General features: G+C 43.3%; 1 protein-coding gene across 2 annotated transcripts in view; it reads right to left on the bottom strand.

Moving 5' to 3' along the window:
• baalcb (BAALC binder of MAP3K1 and KLF4 b) overlaps positions 1–21,046 on the bottom strand; it is a 110,088-nt gene extending 89,042 nt beyond the window's left edge. Inside the window, exons 1-2 of one of the 2 annotated variants that reach the window (XM_034075339.2) lie at positions 20,977–21,046; positions 2,239–2,286 (exon numbers count right to left, since the gene is read on the bottom strand). The gene's annotated coding sequence lies outside the window, so the exon portion shown is untranslated. Of the gene's footprint in view, positions 1–2,238; positions 2,287–20,824; positions 20,937–20,976 lie in introns of those variants that run through there. The other variant, XM_034075338.2, reaches the window with a different exon arrangement.
• Between the last annotated feature and the right edge of the window lie 4,493 nt (positions 21,047–25,539).

The following is a 25,539-nucleotide window of genomic DNA, read 5'->3' as shown; positions in this document are numbered from 1 at the left end:
GAACATTTAAAATATATGAATCCATATCTGAAACTGTACAACTGCTTTGCTTAATTTTCCACTATGTGCTTTTCAACACATAGTGGAAAATGAGAACCTTTTTTGAAAAATATTATTACCTACCAATGGTATATAATACATAATAATGTACTTGTAGTACTGTATCACTATTGTATATTATTATGTTTTTTTTGTAATGTTTATAATGTTTTTTAAATGAGGCTGTCATTTATTCATTATTTTTGGAAAGCTTAATTAAAAGATGTGACAATGAAACAGAAACAAAACATGTTTTTCTTTGATAAATATTTCAACAAAGAAATAATGAAATAAATAAATAGCAGCCATTTTTTATTTACAAGCTGTGCTTTGAAGCCAACAGATGCATTTGATCTCAGGGCCTCACTTTTCATTGCAATAGATAACTTTCACACTCAACGTTTGATTTATATCAACACGTTGGCTGATTTTAAACAGCAACAAAGGAGAAGAATAGCATTGTATTGCTCTTTACAGCTGCAGTGAAGGCAGTTGTGTACTGTACTCCTCTAATAGAGTACATCTTAAGGTTATACTCCTCCTGTCAATTGTGGATTTGCAGGTACTGATTCCTTACATTTATGTGGACACTTTCAAGATTTGTCGAAACATAGTTAGTTGTAGCTGCATCAATAATGCTTAGTATTGGTTTTGTTGTGGTTCTCCCTCTCTCTTAAAGATGTTTGTTCAGATAAAGATTTGTATTTTGTCTATATTTCAAATGTTGTATGAGACGGACCAGAGGTTTATCTGCTTCCTGCCTCTTCACTTCCCAGAAGTAGGAGCAAGAATCTCAGATTTGAAATGTGGCAGTTCATGGTTAATTAGGTTAATGGCTAATGCGCACTGCAACAGGCAAGGGATGGAGGATGACTTACAAGTGCGGCAAAGTCTGTCAACCTGTAAACTTTTTATAGTTTATAAGCCACTCCAAGACAATGCATTGTTTAACAGGTCCAATAAAGGATGAATAATGTTTTTCCCCACGGCCAGAAGTGGGCATATGTAGCCAGCTTGTGGCAGGGCAGTGTGAGGGGGGGCTGAAACCATATGAGCGTCTGAAAGACCGTCCACACTCAACCCTCATCCGCAGGAGGAGAAGAGGCTTGATCTTCCTCCTCAAAACGTTGTGTTTGATTGGTGCCTATCTGACAATGGGTATGATCACCTACAAGGTACACATACACTCATGATACAATATGTGGCACTAAGGAGGTGTGTTATTCATTTCTTGTTGAAATAAGAAGCTGGTTTGCCTTCAGGACAGGATCAAAGCCGAAGCCCATCACAGGCCAATTAGAGTGTCCAGTGCAAACACTGAGTAGAGATCAAAGAAAGGGCTACATGACAGCCACAAGACTAGGAAGTAACTGGAGCCCATTATGAGGGGGAGCACATCCACTAATGGCCTCCATTTCCCCTTCTATAACAACACCTTAAAACCTTGTATTGTCATTATGATGGCAGCTTGAATCATACTTGGCAGTTGAGAGTTCAGAACGTTTTGAATGCTGCCACTTCATTGAAAGTCACAGCAGATATCGCAGTGACATCTTTCCCATCATGCTATATGATGGATGAAGCACATTTTGTAACAAATGTGCAACGTTTTGCATGAGCATGATGTAAGACAGAAGGGAACAAAGTAGAAGAACAGTGGATTACAGGCAGCACCTCCTGTTCCACACAAACCAGTCATGTGACATCTTGTCTTCTTGTATCCTCAGAACCAGGTGAAATATCAAGAAGGTCACACATATTGCAAATAGGTCAAACAAAAGCTACATTTGTTTCCATCATTGGATTAATAGTTATTTTCAGCAGACCTTTGCAAAAAGACCCAGACTTTATTTTAACAACAATATTTCCATTTTCTCTAGAAATACATTTGATCAATGTGTATAGCCACATTTGATATTGACATTTGCAGTGGGAACACCATATGGATTTTCCTGACAAAAATATCAACATACTGGTATGATCCTCAACAGATGGTAATTATCACAATAGCTGCTGCTCCGATACAACTCAGTGGAACTTCCAAATTAACATCTGCCTCCATCATTAGGTCGTATACACAAGTGACAGAGGAACAACATGAGTCAGCGAAACATGCCATGTACTAATTCAAAAGGTCTGTGTTGGAGTCAAAAGCAAAGAAAAAACCACATGACCAGAACAACAGTGATGATGACTCACCTCCAAAACACTCATCCATCGTCTCTACGTCAGCTGGTGTAGTTGTAGCTGGAAAACATAAATTATGTATATGATTGATAATGGTACACAAATACAATTATGCTTCAACATTAACATCCCTCAAAAGCATGCAGTGTGTGTATTGTTTTGGTTTTACTAATGTTTGTAATGCATTTATTTGAAACCTGGATCATTTAGGTTTCCTGTCAGACTTAACTTTTCTATTGGTGTATTTGTACCTTAATATATCAGCTCTAGGGTTATGTTTAGGCTATGTTGAGTTAATTAATGTAGTTTGAATGAAATGACTTAGTCTGGGGAAGTGAGGAATCTTCATCATGGGTTAAAACTAATAAATACACTTTCAACAGGCACCAAAAGTCACTTGCTAGGAAAACAGAAACGTTTAAAGTATAATGTCATCCCCATGCTAGTGTAAGCACAACAAGAGATACAAACATCATGGTCATTATTTGGTCCACAGCAATAATAATGGAAAAAAAACAATTGGCGTCTTTAATTAAAAATGGTGACAGAAATAATTTCTACTGGTCAATATAAAATTAATAACAGAGAGAACAAATACACTTCAGTCTTCCATATGAGAGAAGCTGATAGTATGGGCTGTGTGAGGCTTAATTAGACTCTTTGTAGAGAAGATGACATCCTTTTCAAATAATGTGCTTCATAATTGTCTCTCTCTTACCATGAATGCACAGAATCCATACTTGTAGTAACTCAGCAGTACAATAACCATGTTTTTTTAGGCTGTGTACTGCCACTTTTGCGGATGTGATGGTGAGACAGCTATGAATAATGGTTTGTCGAGTGTGTCGGCACAGGTGCTCTGTCAGCGTCTGTCACAAGTCTCTACCCCGAACACATCAACTGGCATGAAACCCAGCGGCCACACTTAACACACCAGCAACAGCAGCCGTCAGCCAGCCGCCAATCAGCTCGCGAGGTCACAGGAAACTATGAAATCTAATTCCTTCCAAGTTTTCCAGACAGACGATAATTAATAATTGGATCCCAGAGGAAATGGGTACTTCAATCAACCTCAATTTTATTGTGTGGGTTCGGCCATCAACTCACTGTGACTGATCATGCAGGGAGCATAATTACTGTCAAGGGAAAACAACTGCTTGTTTTGTCCACCTCCTAACCTCCAATATGCAGAAGAGGATATTTTTCACACCAAACACAGACATCCTGTCACGGATGAGTGAAGGAAGCAGGACCCAAATGCAGATAACTCTTGAGAAACCCTTTATTCCAAGGATACAGACAAACACAGAACAGAACACTCTCCGGTGAACTCCGTCACCAACAAACAATGACCCAACACTGAACACAGACAGAGACAAGACTAAATACAAGAAGGGGTAATCATGACAACGAGAAACAGCCGGGCAGGGGAGGAGAAACACAAGGACAACAGGTGAACACAATCGGGTAATCAGGGAGGGAAACAGACAGAAAGCAGACAGGCAGGAAACGGGGGTGAACACTTAACACAATAAGACAGGAAACCCAAAGACAAGAAAAACACCAACACAGACAAAACTACAAACGTGACCTAACATGTGCATTGTGACAGAACCCCCCCCCTCAAGGGACGGATTCCAGACGTCCCTAAAAAAAACAAAACAAAAAAGTCCAAAACCCCAAGCAGGGTGGGCGGAGGGGGTCCGGAGGACGGGTCTTGGGCTGACAGCCCAGGAACACAGCGGAGGACCAGGAAGGGGTCTCGGGCGGACGGCCCGGGGGGCAAGGTACAGTCCAAAAAGGGGGATTCGGGCGGACTGCCCGGGGACAAGGCAGAGAACCAGGAAGGGGTCTCGGGCGGACGGCCCGGGGTCAAAACAGAGTCCAAGGTGGGGACCATGGAGGACCGAAGGCAGCGGTAGGAAGAGTCAGGGACCCGGGTCCGAGGGCGAAGACCGCAGCTCTCAGGGGGCCGGGCACGAGGGCGAAGACCGCGGCTCTCAGGGGGCCGGGCTCGAGGGCGAAGACCGCGGCTCTCAGGGGGCCGGGCTCGAGGGCGAAGACCGCGGCTCTCAGGGGGCCGGGCACGAGGGCGAAGACCGTGGCTCTCAGGGGGGCGGGCTTGAGGGCGAAGACCGCGGCTCTCAAGGGGCCGGGCTCGAGCCGGTGTCGACCGGACAGGATCAGGAGGCCGGGCAGGAAAGCGCTGATGGGCCAGTTCCGGAGATCGGGCAGGACCCGGTGTCGGCCGGACAGAAACCGGAGCCGGTCGGACAGGCTTCGGCAGGATCCCCCACGGAAAAGGACCAGGAGTTGGCAGGAACCCCGGTGAGACCGGTGATGGACATGGGGCTGGCAGGGCCCCCGGTAGAACCTCCAACGGCACGGGATATAGGGTTGGCAGGACCCCCGGCAGAAGAGTCTTCTGCGGGACCTCCCACGGGACAGGAGAAAAGGTTGGCAGGACCCCCGGCAGGGGAGTATTCTGCGGGACCTCCAACGGCACAAGACACAGGGTTGGCAGGACCCCCGGCAGGGGAGTAGACGGCGGGACCTCCAACGGCACAGGACACAGAGCTGGCAGGACCCCCGGCAGGGGAGTAGACGGCGGGACCTCCAACGGGACAGGACACAGGGTTGGCAGGACCCCCGGCAGGGGAGTAGACGGCGGGACCTCCAACGGCACAGGACACAGAGCTGGCAGGACCCCCGGCAGAAGAGTATTCTGCGGGACCTCCAACGGGACAGGAGAAAGGGTTGGCAGGACCCCCGGCAGGGGAGTAGACGGCGGGACCTCCAACGACACAGGACACAGGGTTGGCAGGACCCCCGGCAGGGGAGTAGACGGCGGGACCTCCAACGGCACAGGACACAGAGCTGGCAGGACCCCCGGCAGGGGAGTATTCTGCGGGACCTCCAACGGGACAGGAGAAAGGGTTGGCAGGACCCCCGGCAGGGGAGTAGACGGCGGGACCTCCAACGGCACAGGACACAGGGTTGGCAGGACCCCCGGCAGGGGAGTAGACGGCGGGACCTCCAACGGCACAGGACACAGGGTTGGCAGGACCCCCGGCAGGGGAGTAGACGGCGGGACCTCCAACGGCACAGGACACAGAGCTGGAAGGACCCCCGGCAGGGGAGTAGACGGCGGGACCTCCAACGACACAGGACACAGGATTGGCAGGACCCCCGGCAGGGGAGTAGACGGCGGGACCTCCAACGGCACAGGACACAGGGTTGGCAGGACCCCCGGCAGGGGAGTAGACGGTGGGACCTCCAACGGCACAGGACACAGGGTTGGCAGGACCCCCGGCAGGGGAGTAGACGGCGGGACCTCCAACGACACTTGCGTAGGGGCTTGAATAGGGAATGGAGAGGGAACTCGAGTGGAGACTTGAGAGGGGACTCGAGAGGAGACTGGAGAGGGGACTCCAGAGGGGACTCGAGAGGAGACTGGAGAGGGGACTCCAGAGGGGACTCGAGAAGGGAACACGAGAGGGGATTTGAGAGGGGAACTAGAGAGGGGACTCGAGGAGGGACCAGAGGAGGGAACTCGAGAGGGAACTCGAGAGGGGACTCGAGGGGGAACTGGAGAGGGGACTCGAGATGGAAACAGAGAGGGAACTCGAGAAGGAACTACAGAGGGGACTAGAGGAGTAACTAGGGAAGGGAACTCGAGAGGGGAACTAGAGAGGGGACTCGAGGAGGGACTAGAGGGCCTAAAGGAGGGACTAAAGGAGGGAACTCGAGAGGGGACTCGAGGGGGAACTGGAGAGGGAACTTGAGATGGAAACAGAGAGGGGACTCGACCAGAGACTAAAGAGGGGACTAGAGGAGAGACTAGAGGAGGGACTAGATGAGTAACTAGAGAAGGGAACTCGAGAGGGAAACTAGAGAGGGGACTCGAGGAGGGACTAAAGGAGGGAACTCGAGAGGGAACTGGAGATGGAAACAGAGAGGGGACTCGAGAAGGGACTACAGAGGGGACTAGAGGAGAGCTAGAGGAGGGCCTAAAGGAGGGACTAAAGGAGGGAACTCGAGAGGGGACTCGAGGGGGAACTTGAGATGGAAACAGAGAGGGGACTCGAACAGAGACTAAAGAGGGGACTAGAGGAGAGACTAGAGGAGGGACTAGAAGAGTAACTAGAGAAGGGAACTCGAGAGGGGAACTAGAGAGGGGACTCGAGGAGGGACCAGAGGAGGGAACCCGAGATGGGACTGTGGCAGCTGGGACCAGCTCTGGGTCTGGAACCAAGGCAGCTGGGGTCGGAACCATGGCTGCTGGGGCCAGAACTGGGGCTGAAACCATGGCTGCAGGGACCGGAATTGAAGCCAGAATCATGGCTGTTGAAGCCAGAATCCTGTCTATAAGCTCCAGCTTCGACGCCAGAAACACGGCCGTATAGGGCGCTCCCGGAGCCGGGACCATAGCCGCTGGGGCCGGCCTTGGAGCCGGAAACATGGCTGCGGGAGCCTGCACTGGGGCAGGAACCATGGCTGCTGGGACCGGGACTGGAACCATGGCTGCTGGGGCCCGTACTGGGACTGGAACCATGGCTGCTGGGGCCCGTACTGGGACTGGAACCATGGCTGCTGGGGCCCGTACTGGGACTGGGACCATGGCTGCTGGGGCCCGTACTGGGACTGGAACCATGGCTGATGGGGCCCGTACTGGGACTGGAACCATGGCTGCTGGGGCCCGTACTGGGACTGGAACCATGGCTGCTGGGGCCCGGACTGAGGCTGGAACCATGGCTGCTGGCGCCTGTACTGGGACCATGGCTGCTGGCGCCTGTACTGGGGCCGGAACCGTGGCTGCTGGGGCCAGGACTGAGGCTGGAACCATGGCTGCTGGCGCCTGTACTGGGACCATGGCTGCTGGGGCCCGGGCTCCTTGTCTGGCCTTGCGACGACTCCTCTTAGCAGCCGCCTGAATGCTCCGTGGGCCTCCATAAGCCTGACGAGTTCCAGCATAAGACTCATGAGTAGGAGCAGGAACTGGGGAAGAAGCAGAGGTTGACTCCAGACGGAACACTCCGAGACGTCTGTAGTCCGCAGGCTGGAACTCACACCTCCAGAGGAAGTCCAACATCCAGTCAGGTAAGAATTCCACCAAGTCGGGCTTCTCCATCGCCAACCGGTGCGCCTCTACCAGGGCGGCCTCCTTCAGCCGAACACTGGACGCTTCCTTCCACCAATCGTGGCAACATTCCAAAGGAAAAGAAAACTGTTGCAGCTCCACCTCAAAAGGGTCATCTGCTGGGTCCATTTCTGGTTGGGTCATTCTGTCACGGATGAGTGAAGGAAGCAGGACCCAATTGCAGATAACTCTTGAGAAACCCTTTATTCCAAGGATACAGACAAACACAGAACAGAACACTCTCCGGTGAACTCCGTCACCAACAAACAATGACCCAACACTGAACACAGACAGAGACAAGACTAAATACAAGAAGGGGTAATCATGACAACGAGAAACAGCCGGGCAGGGGAGGAGAAACACAAGGACAACAGGTGAACACAATCGGGTAATCAGGGAGGGAAACAGACAGAAAGCAGACAGGCAGGAAACGGGGGTGAACACTTAACACAATAAGACAGGAAACCCAAAGACAAGAAAAACACCAACACAGACAAAACTACAAACGTGACCTAACATGTGTATTGTGACACATCCTTCCAGTTATTCCTATGTCTTTATATTATTACAGGTAATAACATATAATTAAGATCTAAAGTTGTAAGCTGGTAAATAGCGGCTCCTAAAAAAAGGAATGACCCTGTATGATTAATGTTGGGCTTTTTGCTTTGTTTGTACTCAAATGACTCCCTATAGAGTGGTAGGAAAGTTTCTCTGTGCCCATCATCAGGTATTTACAAGCATTATTTCTTAGTTCATGATTCCTACTTTAGGAACCCCTCCGTGACCAACATGCAACTTACACACATTCTTATGGGGAACATTGAAGCCTTCAGTGCACAATGTACACACTGAGAATGGACTTTTCAGTGAATTATAAAATGTTTGCATAATCATAGATTCCGGATTTGTTAATGACCAAGATGTCGTTGTAATTTAAAAAAATTACCCTGATAATTGAATTTTGATAAACACGCCTGGAAGGCATCTTTCATGACCTTGGTTACACAGGTTTGACAAAAAAACAACAACATTAAATCTCAATTCAAGTTCCACTTGATATACTGTTTATGGCTGGAGATCTTAACTCCTGTTTCTATACAGTTTGTATATATACTTGTTGTAACTTTATTGTAATGCAACCTTTAAAACCAGGAAATGCAATACTGAAAACCTAAATCTATACATTGTCTCATATCACAAGGTTGATATAATATTGTTTTATAACGACAGGTTTATAAGGCTACAAGTTAAATGTATCTTCAAGTGTCACCCGCCCTGTTATTCTAAACAAATATACAATTACAACTTTCCAGGCTACAACATTGCTGCCACCAAGGGAACAATACATGTTAGCATCAGCTCCAGTGACCCTATTCCCTAAAAATAGCTGCAAAATGGAAGTAAGAGTGAATTCCGACTGCATCCAATCCATTTTGCACAGTCTGATAACCGTGGAGGATGGTCGGCTCAGCTGTGCAATAAAAGTGCTGAATTTAGTTAGGCTCTTCTTCGTTGTACTGCTATCAAGCTATCTCTGAAACAATTGCCTCTCACATACACTTACAGTCTAGCAAGAGGTTGGTTTTTATTCATGTATAAAGCCATTTTAGGTAAGCTTCCACTGTATATTTGTGCCAGATTTGCTCCAGTTTGTGACTCTTACAACCTCAGAACCAGTGCCTGGATACGGTTCCAGGTACCTGCCGTGCGGACTGATACTGGAAGTGGGAGTCTTTTTTATTATGGTCCTTGGTCTTGGAATGACCTTCAATCAAGCCTCAAACTGATGGCACTTGCCTGTTTTAAATTGAAGTTGTCTGAAGTCCTTACCACCAGCTGCTCTTGCAGTAATAAGTAGTGCACCTTTCTTTCTGTCCTAAATGTGCACAATGTAGTGACTGCTTTTCGTCTTTTTGTTTTCTTAGTTGTGTTCTCTGTATTTTATATGTCTGTGATATGTGTAAGAACGTGTAACGTTGCTGCCTTCTTTGCCAGGTCAGCATTGTAAATGAGATTTTATCTCAATGCTTTTATCTGGTTAAATAAAAAAATTATAATAATAAAAAAGGTGAAAGGATAATTCTTATTTAACAATGCAAAGTGTTAATGAACGACTATGGTTTCTAAAGACAAAATGTTGTATCCATAATGAGATATCAGCGCTAAAGGCTGCCTTATTGTAGGGCTAAGTCTGAAAACACTAAATACAGTGATTAGGATCAAATTAATTAAATTGTTCATTAGCGTTACATGCCAGATGTCTCCCAAAGCAAGCAGCTATGACACTTTATTTAAACCAATTATCATCCAATAATCAATAATATGACCCACATTTTTATTAAAACGGCTTCCTGGCCTTGGTATGAAAGAGCATGGTTTCTGGAAAAAGTTCATAAGGACAATAGCGCGCAAATTCTGACAAATTAAGAAATATTCCATAATGATTGTAATTTAAGTTTTACACATCTAGGTTTAATACAATGCCACATTTTTTACAGAATAGTTGTGAAATCAATTCTGAAAATAACATCTTTTCCAATTTAGTCAAATTGGTATACAGTAAATTGTATATTTTATATGGTCTGTATGTGTCGGATACAAGCGGCCGAGATGGGTTTTCTCCGCAGGGTGGCTGGTGTCTCCCTTAGGGATAAGGTAAGAAGTTCGGTCATCGGGGAAGGACTCGGAGTTGAGCCGCTCCTCCTTCGCGTCGAAAGGAGCCAGTTGAGGTGGTTCGGGCACCTAGTTAGGATGCCACCTGGGCGCCTCCCTAGGAAGTGTTCCAGGCACGTCCAGCTGGGAAGAGACCAAGGGGTAGACCTAGGACCAGGTGGAGGGATTATATCTCTTCGCTGGCCTGGGAGCGCCTTGGGATCCCCCAGTCAGAGCTGGTTGATGTCGCCAGGGAAAAGAAAGTTTGGGGCTCTCTGCTGGAACTGCTACCCCGGGACCCGACCACGGATAAGCGGGAGAAGATGGATGGATGGATGGATATGGTCTGTATCAGCGAAATATTGCCTGAAACTGTACCGAGCAGCCTTCTCAAATTAATTTCTTTAATACTGCAGTGGCAACCCATTTTATGAGTGAGCTATGAATGATTATTTACAGCTCAGCAGCCTTTGCTTTTGCTCCACAGAACCATTTTCATTCAACAACAGTGAAAGCTATATCATCCTGTGGGTAGCAATCTACAGTACTTCAATTCAGGTAATTTAATTTAAATGGGGTTATTACCTAATTCAGGGGAAGGATGATATCACGTAATTTGTTTTGGAAATTGGCCTCCGCTGCCCGCTTAACAGCTCAGTGGCATTGAAGTGAGAACAGAAATACTTCCTTTTGAGGCTGTCAACTAAAAATAAAAGACAAATCTGTGAGCTCACTCTCGAGGAAACAATGTCTTTGTTCCAGCAGAATTAAATTAAATGGTTTATGTTCATTGAAATCGTCATTTTTACAAATCTTATTCTTCTAAAAAACATTTGTTTTAGTAAGTCTTATGAATATAGTTGTCTAATAAGATCAAGGATAACAATGATCTTAATGTTTCATTCTCACAGATCTACTAAGTTAAAACTTCTTCTTGCATCTACTGTATTTCCATTTAGGTTCAGATAAACATGAAACCTCATCGCCTGCATATCTTTCATCATACAGTACAGAAACAACATAATGCGATCACTCTTGTCCCAGTTTTAACAAAGGAACCAGTAGATGACACAGAGTAAAGTCTGCACCATTAAGAAGTCATTCAGTAGAATGTCATTATTGACCTTCAACACCCATGTATAGGCTTACAACATTCATCAAGTAGCACAGAGATCAATACATAGATTACCTTCAGAAACACTAAACTGAGTGTCAAGGTCAAGCTATTTTTACTAGTATGTTGTAGAGGACATACAGGAATGGGTTTGAATGACATATTAGATTTTCCTTATATTTATGTAAATGCTGCCTACATTAGTAGTATGCTCCTCTAATGATGAGTACAATCACGTTTTTGAATAGAATATAACTGTGAAAGACGGGAGTGGGATACTCTGTGGCATCGGGTCGGCGAGTGAAGACACGGCTTCAGAGCAAGAAGAGAAAGAAATACGCTTCGGTTCCAATCTGTCATCCAATCAGGGGCCTCGCACAGGGTGCTGTTTGAGCGCCAGTCTCATTTGCCAGTGGCCAGTTCAATCCAAGCATAGCCGCTGCTCTCAGAGACAGGCAAGCAGGCTGTCACCTTGAATATGTTTATTTATTCTCATTTCTACAGGCCTGCTGGAACATGAAGACGGCTGGTTCAAATTGATTCTCCACAACAAAGAAGTTGGGAGACAGAATAGGAATGAACCGTCAACAATAAGTGTGAGTAAGTGTGGCGGCTGCATGCACTGTGCGTCTCCGCTGCTCCGAACAAAATGCACCCTGCTGTGTAAAATAATGTAAATTTGCATGAGTTTTGTTCCGTCTTGTTTGTAAAATAAATAAATAAAAGACTAAGCAGTATGTCAAGCAATACTGGATAATTGAGCCCCATACTGATATTGACGTTTAAGTGTTAAAAAAATCTGATAAGAATATAATAGTTTATTAAAAAAAATCCACATTAACCCATAAAAACTAAATATATGATATTAAAAAAGCTTATTTTCCCTCTTAGCCGTAGTGCTATTTATCAATCTATATGGTTTTGGCTTTATTTTCTGAGTGTTGGATACATGAACCGTATGAGGTCTGTTCCCTCTAGATTTAACAGAACTAGATGGCATCCAGTTGTTGGTGTTCAAAGCACTAAAAAGGACTTTGTGTTAAGGGAAATTGTTTCAACATGAAGTTGCTCAAGGTCTGTGGATTATCGCGAGTAACTGGGACAGGATTTCTGGAAAGAGACATTGCTGTTGAGTTTTTCCAATTGCATTTTTTTGGCACTTTGAGAACCACAAGCCGAGTGCTTTCTAGTTCCATTAAACTGGAGAAAAAGCAGACATCTCTCCAGCTGATACCTCCAATACCCTGAAACTCACAACAACACAATCCAGATCGATAAATAGCCGTGCAGGTAGGAGGGAAAATATGTTGGGTTTCTTGGGGGTGAACTGTCCTTTTATATAAAGTTTTTAAAGAATTATGACATACTAACAAAAGTACATACAAAGTTATGATAGACCTTATATGTACTTTAAATAAAATACAGTTTTTTGTCTTTCAAATAAAAAGAAAGAAATACAAAACCTTGCAGTGTGCCTTGTGGGATTTTGGATTGAATCATTGTAATCCAAGCAGCAGCTTGTTTTGTTTTATTCATCAAAACATTTAGTACAATTTACACCTCCACTTCTAGTATAAAGGAGAAGTGAAAACAAATAGACTCTTCAGCAACAAGCTAAAACTGCTAATTGAGAAACTCTTTATAATATGATTAAATGAGAGCAACATTCCAGGAACTTCTTCTTTCCCTAATTGACATTGTCGACTTGGCAGCCCTAATAGACTTCAGGAAAGATTGCCATGTCAAATGACTCAGCATGGTGGTTCCTGCTTAAGTAAAGTGTGTGTGTGTGTGTGTGTGTGTGTGTGTGTGTGTGTGTGTGTGTGTGTGTGTGTGTGTGTGTGTGTGTGTGTGTGTGTGTGTGTGTGTGTGTGTGTGTGTGTGTGTGTGTGTGTGTGTGTGTGTGTGTGTGTGTGTGTGTGTGTGTGTGTGTGTGTGTGTGTGTGTGTGTGTGTGTGTGTGTGTGTGTGTGTGTGTGTGTGTGTGTGTGTGTGTGTGTGTGGGTGTGTGTGTGGGTGTGGGTGTGTGTGGGTGGGTGTGTTTGAAGAGGTTATTAGAGTGAAGGGAATATGCATCCATAAAGCTAAAGGAAAAACAATAAATCCATGGCAGTTATTGATTCAGATCCTTAACAAAAGCCTCCCATTTGTATTCAGGTGCATTCAGTCTGTCGAGAGGCTGCTGTAGCCGACGGCAACCATCGATCACATTCAGTAATCAGCAATTGATGACCAAATTAGAGCCCGTCACTAACATCAGACCAGCACCGAGTGACCTCAAATGTGACTTTGTTATAGTAAGAGAGAAACAAGGTTTACATATTGTAAGGGAAACTTCTGCAGCAATGGAGAGTCAGGACTCATGCGGCTTTCACACCAGCGCTTTTCAGTTTCTAGCTCCGAGCGGGAGCTTTTCTGGTTCAGCTCCAGTTTCCCTTTTCAGCTCCCGCTCTGTGCACACCGCCCACTGGCGCCCCAGAGCTGCCCTTGCTGCGTCATGACGTCACCGTTTACATCGCTGATTTGCCCCCCAACGGCAGCTCACAACAACAACTGCGTCGGGTCGATGATCGTGTTGCTTTTAATCACACGAAGCCAGAATAAATTGAATAACGACTTCTCCAACTTTATACTTTTCTCCAGAGTGCCGTGGTTCATTGTTTATTAATGTGTTTCTGCGGCATTTACCGACCGCTGCAGTGCTGCTCTTCCACAGGAGTTTATTCTCCCGTTAGCTCCTGGTTAGCTCACACTGCAGCGGCCGCTCTAAAGTATTCACTGTCCGACTCACACAAGCAGCTGATGCATATCCCCAGTTCCCCTTAGCCTAAGTGAATGTGTGTCAGTCTGAATTGACACTGTTTGGTATCACAACGCTGTTATGAAAGTTTCTCTGGTATAAAACGGGTGATGTTAGCATAGCAACCGAAGCTAAACTGACTACTTGCATCCGATAGCTGCAATAATACAAAACAACACGTCTGCCTCTCTCCACAATGATCGATAACAGCGAACGGATGGTCAAAGTAAGGCACAAATAAACAGAATCACACGAAGCCTGGTTAGTGTTGCCTGACTTTATAAAGTGTGTTTATAGGCACTACTGCTTGTAGGCAGGCATAACAGTCGACCCATGGGAGGTGGGTTTAGTTTCCTGCACGCCTCGACGTAAGAGAGACGTAAGCGACGTCACCTCTTAGCTCCAAAGCTCTTGCCTCTGGACCGACAATTTTTTGGAGCTGGAAATGAAGCGGATTCCGGAGCTAAGAGCCGGCGCAGCTCCGGTGTGAACTGGAAAACCCAGCGCTTTCCAGGCTCTAGCTCCGAGCCGGAGCTGAAAAGGCGCTGGTGTGAAAGGGGCATCAGAGACACGTAGAGAGTTGGAGCTTTGATGTCAAACACTGGTAGTTTATTACAAGTCAACGGCCGGAGAATTCATATCACAAGTCACAGCAGCAAAAGGTTCTGACTGCACGGGTGGGTTGTCATGTCAATTCTGACCAGCCTATCTCTCGATAGACCTTTTAACTAGTTTACAGAGAGTCAAATCCACATATTGGGGATGGGCGTAAACATCTGCAGACACAGGAGATGTCTCTCACATCTGTGGAGCTTAGAAAGCCAGCGTTCTCACAGTCGTAAAACCCCCCTGTGCCCACCAGGTCAGGCCATAAAACCTAGTATCAACATACGACTGCATTAACACATTCCTTACGGAGATTAGAAGCAGGGATGGTCGTAAATGTCAACACACAGAATAAGGTAAGGAAGTAAGGAAGAATTATTCTTTGACACTTAGGAGTAAGACAGAAATATTCCCTTACACATATAATGACGATTAAAAAGGAATATTGTTTTGCATCCTTATCTCTGGAGGAGGCCAAACGGAGATAAAAGGGGAGCCAATATTGAACTTCCATTCAGCAGGTATACAAATTAGGGATGTTAGATTATGTTTATAAAACGTTATAGATTGTAAGAAATCTTTCTGATAGACATTGGTTTAGATTTCACAAAAACGACTGCTAATGGATGTTACAGGAGGTAATAAAGATACTCAGATTTGCATAAACATTTTTGTTTTATGCATAAAGCAGTGTGTTCTTGTATGTAACCATATTTTTTCCTGTACTAACCTGCAAATGTTTTTCCTTTTTAAATTGTAGATACTTAAGCTACATGCTGCTATGTGTTGATTATTTGATTACAGGTTACTTTGTGTGAGTGGGCTATTATGTTTTTCTGACCACCACCCTGTGATTAACTGATGCTTAAAGGGGCTTCAGTAGAATCTTTGATGTGATCCATGGACGTGTGGGGGGATAAGCTTCACACTAACAGGTGATGACTGGCTGATGTCAGGGTTACAAGATTGCTAATTTATCTTCATAGACATCGTCAGACATGCAGGTCACGGAAAAAGGCCGTGCAAACGTGCGTGTCCACTAAGACACAAGCCATCTTCATCATCATTATCTCAGGTCAGCATTAAAACAGGCACAACTATTCTAACTAAATTGCCAATACTTGTAACAACACATTGTTGTACTGCACCTTATATTTTGAGGTATCCAGCACTACAGACATTGGGTCAGCATCTCCTGTGGTTATAAGTATTCCTGGCACTTTTCTGAATTGCAGTGACAGTTTGGTCTTAAATCATGGCCTCTGGCAGAAGAATTATACGTGTTAGCCGGGGGTCTGCAGAGGTGACTCAAGGCTGGGGCCTGACCTTGGTGCTAAACGGCCCTCTTCTGTTCATGTCACCGTGGTATTACTGATGTGATGGGTTGTCGGGGAGATGTTTGTGAAGACAGGTGGTGAAGCCTATTTTTCAACCTGTCCCAGACATAAACTGTATATAAAAATAAAGTATTGTGTGGTGCAAACTTTTTGTTTTCAAGACTTCTTATCCACATAAAATGGAAATATGTGCAACAAAAAAGGAATGAAAATAATTTAAATCTTTCAATTACATCATTTTATAAAAATATGAAACAATCTAAAAAACAGACTCTCCATCGCTAGTGGTGTTCAAGTTAATAGAGTTGTTTATCGGTTTATCCTCAGCAAAGGAATTCTCCTATATCCTGAGATTGTATTTTACAGACTTTAGGGTACTTCCTGTAAATGTTGATATTACAATCCCTTTGGCAAGGTTATAGGTGCGTCACTGTCTGTGTATTGAATTACATAGGGGGGGATGCTTTTGAAAAGGCAGTTGAGAATACAGATGATTCTCTCTCTGTCGACTTGGGCCTCTGATTAATACTGAGTATAGCAATGGCTGGATATTGGACAGTGTTTCATCTGTTAAGTGAATGATGGAGTAGAAGCTAGGTAGAATAGCCGTCATCTCCCAGGAGCCTTGAGAGCACATGTTAGACATGTATACTAAAAACCTGTTTCTTCAGGGAATTCACATCATGTGATTACAGGTAAGAGACGATAAGATTCTTATTTCGCTATAGATATCTTAAAAGCCACGGCCGTTTGTGTAGGTATCTCTCTACAATATGTATTTCTAATGGTGATACTGATTGAGGGTACACACCAATTGATTGTCGTGTAATATACGACTCCTCTGGTTAAGCCATTGATTATTGTCTCAGCAGAAATGTGGGCGGGGGGAAAAAATATGCGATCATCAAGATCGGCTTTTCTCCGATTCAAGCAGTTAGTTATGTCATAGCCACCAGACATTATACAACGTCACACTGATCAATAACAGAAAACAGCTGCTGCAGGGGGGATTACTATTGAGTGAAATGAGTGAACAAGAAGAATATTTTTGAATTTGTGTTGCATAATTACGTTGTTTTTTTTAAAGTCTCTGTTGCCAATTTTCCACCTTAGCATCTAATTATTATTGGAGCTGACACATTTCAAAAGTGCTCGCAATAAACTGCTCCTAAAAAGCTTTGACAGGACTGCTTAAATTGATGTCTAGATTGCATCCCGGATGAATAAAGGCAAGAGTTTTGTTTGGCAAGGTTCAGCGTATTAAGTCGCTTAATTTCCCCTTGGTGAATTGCATTTCCCTTGCCAGCAGTACAAACAAAATGACAGCTAAGCATACCTACAGCAAACTGCAAACAGCAGCATTTTTTAAACAGGGGGCAGTTTTGATGTGGTGTGTTGCTAAGACACCAGTCACCTCACTGACCGACTGTGATGTGGCCTTGATGACACGTCTGCTGGTCAATATCGACAGCCTCCCGCACACATTTTAAAAAGAAGCAATTACCTCTAATTGTAATCACAGCTGTCCACATGTCAGAGGAAAGAAATGAGTGTCCAGCAACTGGCGATTTTCCAATTTAACAGCAGCCCGAGCCTCAAAGTTAGAGTGACGAAGATTACAAACAAGTTGAATGAATTATTCAGATCAAGAGTAATCCTGGCCCAAGGTGAGGAGGAAAGGCTGTACATCAATCAAGTCTGTGCCGTGGTAAAAAAAAGTGTTTAGGCCTTGATTCAAGATGTCTGCGATAGCTGTTGGTTGGCGGTGTTTACTGCAAGTAGCCACATCATAAAACAGGTGTAGGTGGGAGGGAAGAATAATTGACATGTCACTCATGAGATAGAACCTAATCCTCCTTCCCCCCTCTGAAGTTAAGAGATTTACGAGTCAGTGATTCACAGACATTTACAGGTCTGCCATCATGTGATTATTTTTGCAGGAGATTGCCTCTCTCAAGGCTCTGCAGTCCAAAACTATATTTGGCATTCCTCAGCACATGTGACAGCGGAGCACATGCTCTGTCGTCCCTGAGAGGATGCCCTTAACTTACAGGAATGCAATGTGTTTCAGAAGGAGATAACCTTCCCATGTCCGTCTATTACTTTGCAACAAAGCCATTTCATGTCACCTAGATGAAAAAAAACTGGACAAACTTCAAGGTGATTGTAAACTTTGGGTTCAGCAACAAGAGTCTAAGCACATACTATTACTCCCATAGACCTCTTGATGTTTTATTATTTGAGCTTAGCAATGTGTCCTCTACAATCACAACAGTAGAGTGACTTTAACTTGATGAGTGTTTTTTGGCAAGTGAACATCTGCTGACATTCTGTCCTTGTTTAAGATGCAAAATAAATCAGTTATCGATTAACGGTACAAGATTTATCTGTACAGGCTAATGTCCTGTGCTCTGTAAAGCGCAAAGTCCATTTAATAAAAGCTGTTATGACTTTCATGCCCGACAAATATGGCAGTCAGAATAATGGATAAACTCTTTAGTGTTGACTGCAGCCATCAACATCAAGTAGGAAATGTCATTTGCCCATATGATTGGAAAATATGACCTTTTTAATAGCTCTGAATATTACAAGGAAGAGAGAATAGACATCATATTTTTAACTGGATCTGTTTCAGAGAAATAACCTTCATAATTAAGAGCAGATTGGCATGAACACCTTAATCAGGATAAAGTCAAATTAGCCTTAGGTTATTTGAACTTGTTAAATTAAAAAAGGTAGAAATATTAACTGCCATCAAGCCATGGTCATGATTACTAGTGTTACAAAAAAATGGAGACTGTTTTTTTTGTATTAAATAAAGAGTACACCATGTTTTCGTTTTGCCCTCACATTGGAAGCTAAACACGCTCCCAACTAGAAAGGCAGTGGGAGAGCGCAGACCATTTACATAAGTGACAGATACTACGTGTCTCTGCGCTGTGATTAGGTTTTGCTCTCAAATGTACCCGTTTCATTCAATTGGGCTGCTAGTCTTTCCATAACAAACCAACAAACCAAAACAATAACAGACATTTCTCGTCCTAGGTGAAAAATGTTCCCTTTAGATTCTTGTTGTTGGATTTCAGATTCTTTGCTGGGAGCTATTTGGAAATTGCTCTAAAAGGACTGGCCAATAAATTCAATGATAGTGAGTGCAAATCAGAACAAAGACGAGATACGAGTTAACAAGGAAAAAGTCTCCCATTACGACAGATTTATATCGTATGGTGAGATACAAATCTGACCTGTACTTTGAGAAACATTTTGGGACTCCATTTCATAGACTTCACAAATCAGACACTGAAAATAAATCTGTGCAATAAATACTGTATAGTGCACCATATAGTAAACTGGGAGTCACTCTGAACAACACCTTGTATTTATCGCCTTCTTTTACAGTGAAGTAATTGAACACCCCCATATATAGCAGATCCAGAGTTGTTTAAATTAGCTGAGTTTACACTACTGTATTAATCAACTAGTTGGAGCTAATTTTATTACATACTACAGATCCTAACAAAATCATTTGTAGCACTCACGTTAGACCTTCTTGCTTGATTCATTCCCTGCAGAACCTCAACATCCAATTACTACACATTTTATTCAACGTATATTTGCTTGCCTTATGGGGTTAGGGGCAACTGTGGCTCAGAAGGTGGAGCGAGTAGTCTTTCAATATCAAGGTTGTGAGTTTGATCCTACTATACACATGTAGAAGCATCCTTGAGCACGACACTGAACCCTAAGATGCTCCAATTGGCTGGACCATGCATTGAATGTGTAACAATTGGTGAAGGTAAGGTAGAAACGTGCTCTTTAAGTACATTTTCCAATTGGTTATAAACACAACTGTTGCTGAATGATGATTCCTATTCATCAGCCATGAACAAAATACCGTATGTAATGATTGGAGACTATAATGCTACCAACATGTTGTATTGAATTTCAAAATGACAGTGAAATTGAGGTAAACCTGTTTTTGAAAATCACTTTGTGAAGTCTGTTTACAAGAAACTAGCAGCTGACATGTTCTGTACTATATTTAGGTGAGGTTGCTTATAAAATACAAACTGTGAAAACTTTAATTTATTCACTGGTTTTTCCCCTGAATAATTGTTGTATATGCTTCTAGCTCACCTGGTAGAGCCGCTGCCTATGTTCTAAGGTTGAGTCATTGCAGACACGACACTATTAATTTATGTCCTGCAATATTAAACCACGGCACACTGGCAAACAGAGATATGATATTGAGAAAACACATTTTAATTTCAGCTTCTGATTATTATTATTATTGTATTCCTTTTTCCCCCCCGCAGTGTTCCTTATTTACATAGCCACTGAGGGTGAAGAGACACCTAGCTAATGAGAAACCGTGTTTGCTATTTTCCATCTGCCTCAGGCCAGGTTTAGATTGGCTGTTCTAATATAACGTACACATTGTGGCTTTCCTTTTTCTATGTTTTCACCCCAGAATACTTCCTTATCACCGACCTAACCCATCTTTTTCTGGGATCTTTTAATTCACTATTATATAAAATAATGCATTCATATAAAACCCATAAATATTGTTTTTAAACACACATCACCTGCCAATAAATGAACGTACCAGTCTAATGGCTAGTCTGAGTTGTTCAGTGTTTCACAAGAATTCATTTCATTAACCTTGCTTTGCTCTACAAGATAAACTGCAAAAAAATGAAAAAGCAGTCCACAAAACATAACCATTAATCGACACCACCAGTATTAAACACAGCTAAAAACGTTGCTACACCACGCAAATGCTTTATATTGATGTTTGTGTAAAGGAGACAACATATATATATATATATATATAGAATCTGAAATTAATTAGATTCCCATTTATAGCAAGGAAATAGGAGATTGGAAGTAAAGTATTGTCCTCGAATTCATTCATTGATTCCTCAGCAGCAGCTGGTATACCCTCACCTGATTAGCGCCCTGCTGCTCCAGTATAAACTATGAAAAGGAGAAGTGTCCAGGACAGCAAAGTGGCTTTTAATGGTGCCGACTCTGCATCAGCCAGAGAGAGAGAGCTCAGTGTGTGTTTGTTGACTGAAAGACAGCAAATAAAACCCCACCTGTGAGGAACTGTGAGCACACATGGCTCTCCAATGAGCACCTGAGGTACAACACAGTATGTTGTCATGCTGTTCAGGAAACAGCTTTCAAGATAACTGCGGAAATCTATGATAACATCTGTGTTTTGCTATCGGTCGTCGTCACGGAGCCAAATATAGAATCTCAGAATACAGTGGATTTGGTGAGGCAGTTCCTCACACATGGGTTACTTATTTTGTCTTTTTTTAAATGTTCTGCAACACATTAACCATGTGTATCGGGTGAAACTACATCAGGTGTCTTGCACTACCTGAGGCGTGCGCTGTGTGAGTGCACTACTAACTGGGAATTCAGAAAGATATCCTGTTAGAGAAGGGGCTCGGCCTCCTGTGATGCAACTTCAGATAGTGATGACATGCAGCTGCAACGTTAGAAATTCTTCTTCCTTTTGAACAGCTGTGACATCAGAACAACTACTAAAAGTCTCATTGCTGTATAATGTACAATGACCACACATTATAAGGCCCGCTACGTGCTGGGTGATAAGATCAATATGGCTCTCATTTATTTATTTATTTTGTCAATTTATTGAACATTTTTCTTTGCTTATAATAATTATTATTACAAAGAGAAACAATTAAAATTAAATACATTCTCAAATAGTCTCCATCATGTTCAACAGGGGCAAGAAGAAGCTTACCCCCATTTTCCTTGAAATCCAAGATTAGTTCAATATGGCTCCCATCACTCCACATGCCTCTAAAAGGGTCTCTGTGTTAGGATTAAGGTGCACAATTACAAACAGAGAGATTTGATGAGAGGTCACTTCACCAGCTCCACAAAAATACTTATGGCCTTTTGGGACCATTGTTGCAGGCTTCACAAAAGCTGTTACACAATCACTTATGAAACCCAATCAGAAAAGTATTTGCTGGTGTGGATTTCCAATCAAAGTTGCAGTTAGAAAGTGAGGACAGATTACTGCAGTGGACCTTAAAGCTCCTCTTCTCATCAGATGGCCATCAACACTGGTTCGTTTCAGATGTACTGACAGTTGGACAGGCCACGCCAATGTGCTCTTCCACTACAGAGAGGTAATACAAAGTGGCATCTTCACTCACAGGGCACAGGAGAAATGTGAAATTAGCCATACCACCTGCCCATGGTTTTGGCCACGCTTGCTTTCAAGGTAATGCATTTCTGTAGGCTGAGTCATTGAAGGGAGCGAGACTTCACCGCCCTGCACAGCTGCAGCACTTCAACATTTCTAAAAAGTCTCATTTGGCATAAGTACAACAAGAAATAAAATGTTGCCCCGCTGCAAAAGAGTCCAGACTCATCTCGTCAGAGCAAAACTAAATTTGAAGATAAAAAAAAAAGTCAAACGATGTTCCGTTCGATATTTAGTAGGCCATTTTTTTTATTCGTGTCATTTTCACTCATCTCGTCTAAATCACAATTGATGGAAGTAGTAACTGTTGGAGTAAATCACCTCTATTGTAAAGATGATGAATATAGCCCTCAAGCTCTGAAATAAAGTACTGTAGCACTTAATGCAGGCTACATACATAGACTATTAAAAACAATCTACAGCCATGCTAGGAGCTGTGAAAAGCTGTACGAAGACACAGAGGGACTTTGAGCTCAATGCTTACATCAGCGTGACAACAGGCTCAACAATACAATGCTACTGTAGTATGTTTTCGTTTTTTACTCATATAATGCAATGCTAGGCATGTTCACCATCTATGTGTAGCGTCTTAGCTTGCTAGCATTGGCAAATTAACCTGAACCACAAAGAGTGCTCAGGCTGGTTAAAAAATATAAACATTTAGTTGTTTGGTCTTGTTAATACCAGAGAAAACCTCCATTAAGTCTGCACTAGTGCCTCGGTTGGTCAGTCTGAGAGATTTCCCAGGCCTCCAACAGAGAAACTGAGGCTTTAAGCCTGCTTAGTTTTTCAATTTGTGAAGCACAACCAAAATATTTAGGTATCTTGGTTCACTGTTATGGGGCCCTTTGTACGTTAAATTCATTTATCAGTCTCTGGAGAAATTACCTCTGGGGTGTGGTGAAACATTTCTATCGTTGATGAAGACCGGAGGCTATCAAAACTGTCAGTCACGACGAGGCTTGAGGGCTAAAAACATTATTAGTCATGCCCCCTGTGCCTCGTCACAGCGAAAGTACATCTTTCACTCTGTCACTGCTTTCCATCATCTTAATACATGCCTAATTAGCGCTTAATAGGTCCATTTGTCACACTACAGGAGCATGGAGACCTTTGATAGACTGTGATTAATGCATGTTAAAAAAGCAGTTTGTCCTACTTTGTCGTCTACATTTGATCTGAGATTTGATAGAATTATCAACTATTTAATTTCCAACTTGCATATTTATAAATAACATTTTGGTCCGTGTCATTTGGAATAGTTAGGTCATGCGTTTGTCGCTGGATAATATATTTTACAGTGGGTACTGTTTAAGAGAGTTACAGCACAGTATGAACTGAAGGGTCACTTCATGTTTCCACTGAATGAAAATAGAGACATTATAAAAAGGAGAACTCCAGGAAGTTACTAGAACAAACTGGTTGAGCGAAACTCTGAGACTGAGCTGACGACACACAAACTCTATTTGGCCTTTTGGTGTGAACGGACGGCAAGAAAAAAATGCAAATGTTGAGAAAATAACTTCTGATGAAAACATCCTGCATTTTTGGAGCTCTCAGGACTAAAAGTCAAGATAATTGCTTCTTAGATTTTCCCGCTAATTTGAAACGCTGCATGCTTTTTGATAGACGTCAACCAAGCTAAGTCAACAGTTAGGCTTGGGTGAATTTTCATAACTATAAGTAACTCTAGATGTCATATTAAAATATTTTGCTCCATGATTTTTTCCACTTGTATCAACTGTACAATGTCTGTAAGTAGAATATTATCTGAAGCTTTATTGAAAGCATAGCATCATTAATCTGAATACAACATCTGTAATTATTTGGTCTACATTAGACAAGCCTCATACGTAGTAACTCATAGTTCATTTGTGAAATTGATTTTGACATATTTGATATAATCAATATGTTTTCTTAGCCAAAAGGTTACATTGTTGGTTTATATCTATTCTAATATTGAAACTGTTTCATAAATCTGTGTTTTATGGTAACATAAGCTCTTCTAAGTGAGGATGGCAGGATTGACAAAGTGTTGTTGGAGAACTTTTGATCAAACATTTAGACTTAATTAAAATAAGTTTGGAAATTGGTGTCAAATGGGAAGTAGAAAATGTATTTGTAGCAAATAAGTCCTCTATAAACTGTGTGACAGCCTACATATAATATGTATAGGATCTTCAAAGGAGCCCCAATATAAATCTGCAATGCCAGAAGAAATGTATGAAAAGAACAAACCCACATGTCTGCGTATTTTAGCTCAATTCTTGTGAAATGTTATAGTGTCCCACTCTTGACCTAACAATCAACATCGGCCCCTCTGTTGTTTCCCCGACTCAGACTGCAAGGAATCTGGGTGTGACCCTAGATAACAAACTGTCCTTCACTGCAAACATCGCTGCTACAACCCGCAGCTGCAGATACACGCTTTACAACATCAGGAGGATGCGTCCCCTCCTGACCCAGAAAGCGACGCAGGTTCTGGTCCAGGCTCTCGTCACCTCACGCCTAGACTACTGCAACTCCCTCCTGGCTGGTCTACCTGCATGTGCCATCCGACCTCTGCAGCTCATCCAGAATGCAGCGGCTCGTCTGGTCTTCAACCTTCCTACATTCTCCCACACCACACCGCTCCTCCGCTCCCTTCACTGGCTTCCAGTAACTGATATAATCCACTTCAAGACAATGGTACTTGCGTACCATGCTGTGAATGGATCTGGTCCTTCCTACATCCAGGACATGGTTAGACCATACACCCCAGCACGTGCACTCTGCTCTGCATCAGCCAAACGGCTCGCTGCACCCTCGCTGCGAGGGGGACCCAAGTTCCCATCAGCAAAAACACGTCGGTTTGCTATCCTGGCTCCAAAATGGTGGAATGAGCTCCCCATTGACATCAGGACAGCAGAAAGCCTGCACATCTTCCGGCGCAGACTGAAAACTCATCTCTTTCGACTCCACTTCGAAAACGTAGATACTAACTAAGCACTTACATACTAACAAAGCACTTATATACCAACAAAGGACTGGCTTATCTAAAGCCTGTTGAGTATCACTTGAAATGGTTTGGCTCGATGAAACCTAATGTACTTATTCTTCAAGTCTGTATCTTCTTGGTCGAATGCACTTAGTCGCTTAGGATAAAAGCGTCAGCTAAATGAAATGTAATGTAATGTTATATTGCTGTAAACCATTTTCAAGAGCACCGTAGCTCTGATGAATGAATCAGTGTTTTCTTGCGCAGGGCAACAATACATAGTGGAAATTACAAATGAAGCTTAGCGCAAGTTCAACCAGGAAGACCATCTTGAGTCATTCATATTCCCAGCTTACTACTTTCTCTTATCTCAATCAGTGATCGGGGGCGTCACTCCCCAGCTAAATCACTTTGCCTCTATTCCCACAAGCCTAT

This window comes from Pseudochaenichthys georgianus, chromosome 24, assembly GCF_902827115.2.
Source record: "Pseudochaenichthys georgianus chromosome 24, fPseGeo1.2, whole genome shotgun sequence".
Lineage (NCBI taxonomy): Eukaryota > Metazoa > Chordata > Actinopteri > Perciformes > Channichthyidae > Pseudochaenichthys > Pseudochaenichthys georgianus.
The sequence above is the reverse complement of the archived record's forward strand: the minus strand, read 5'-3'. Positions and strand labels throughout refer to the sequence as shown.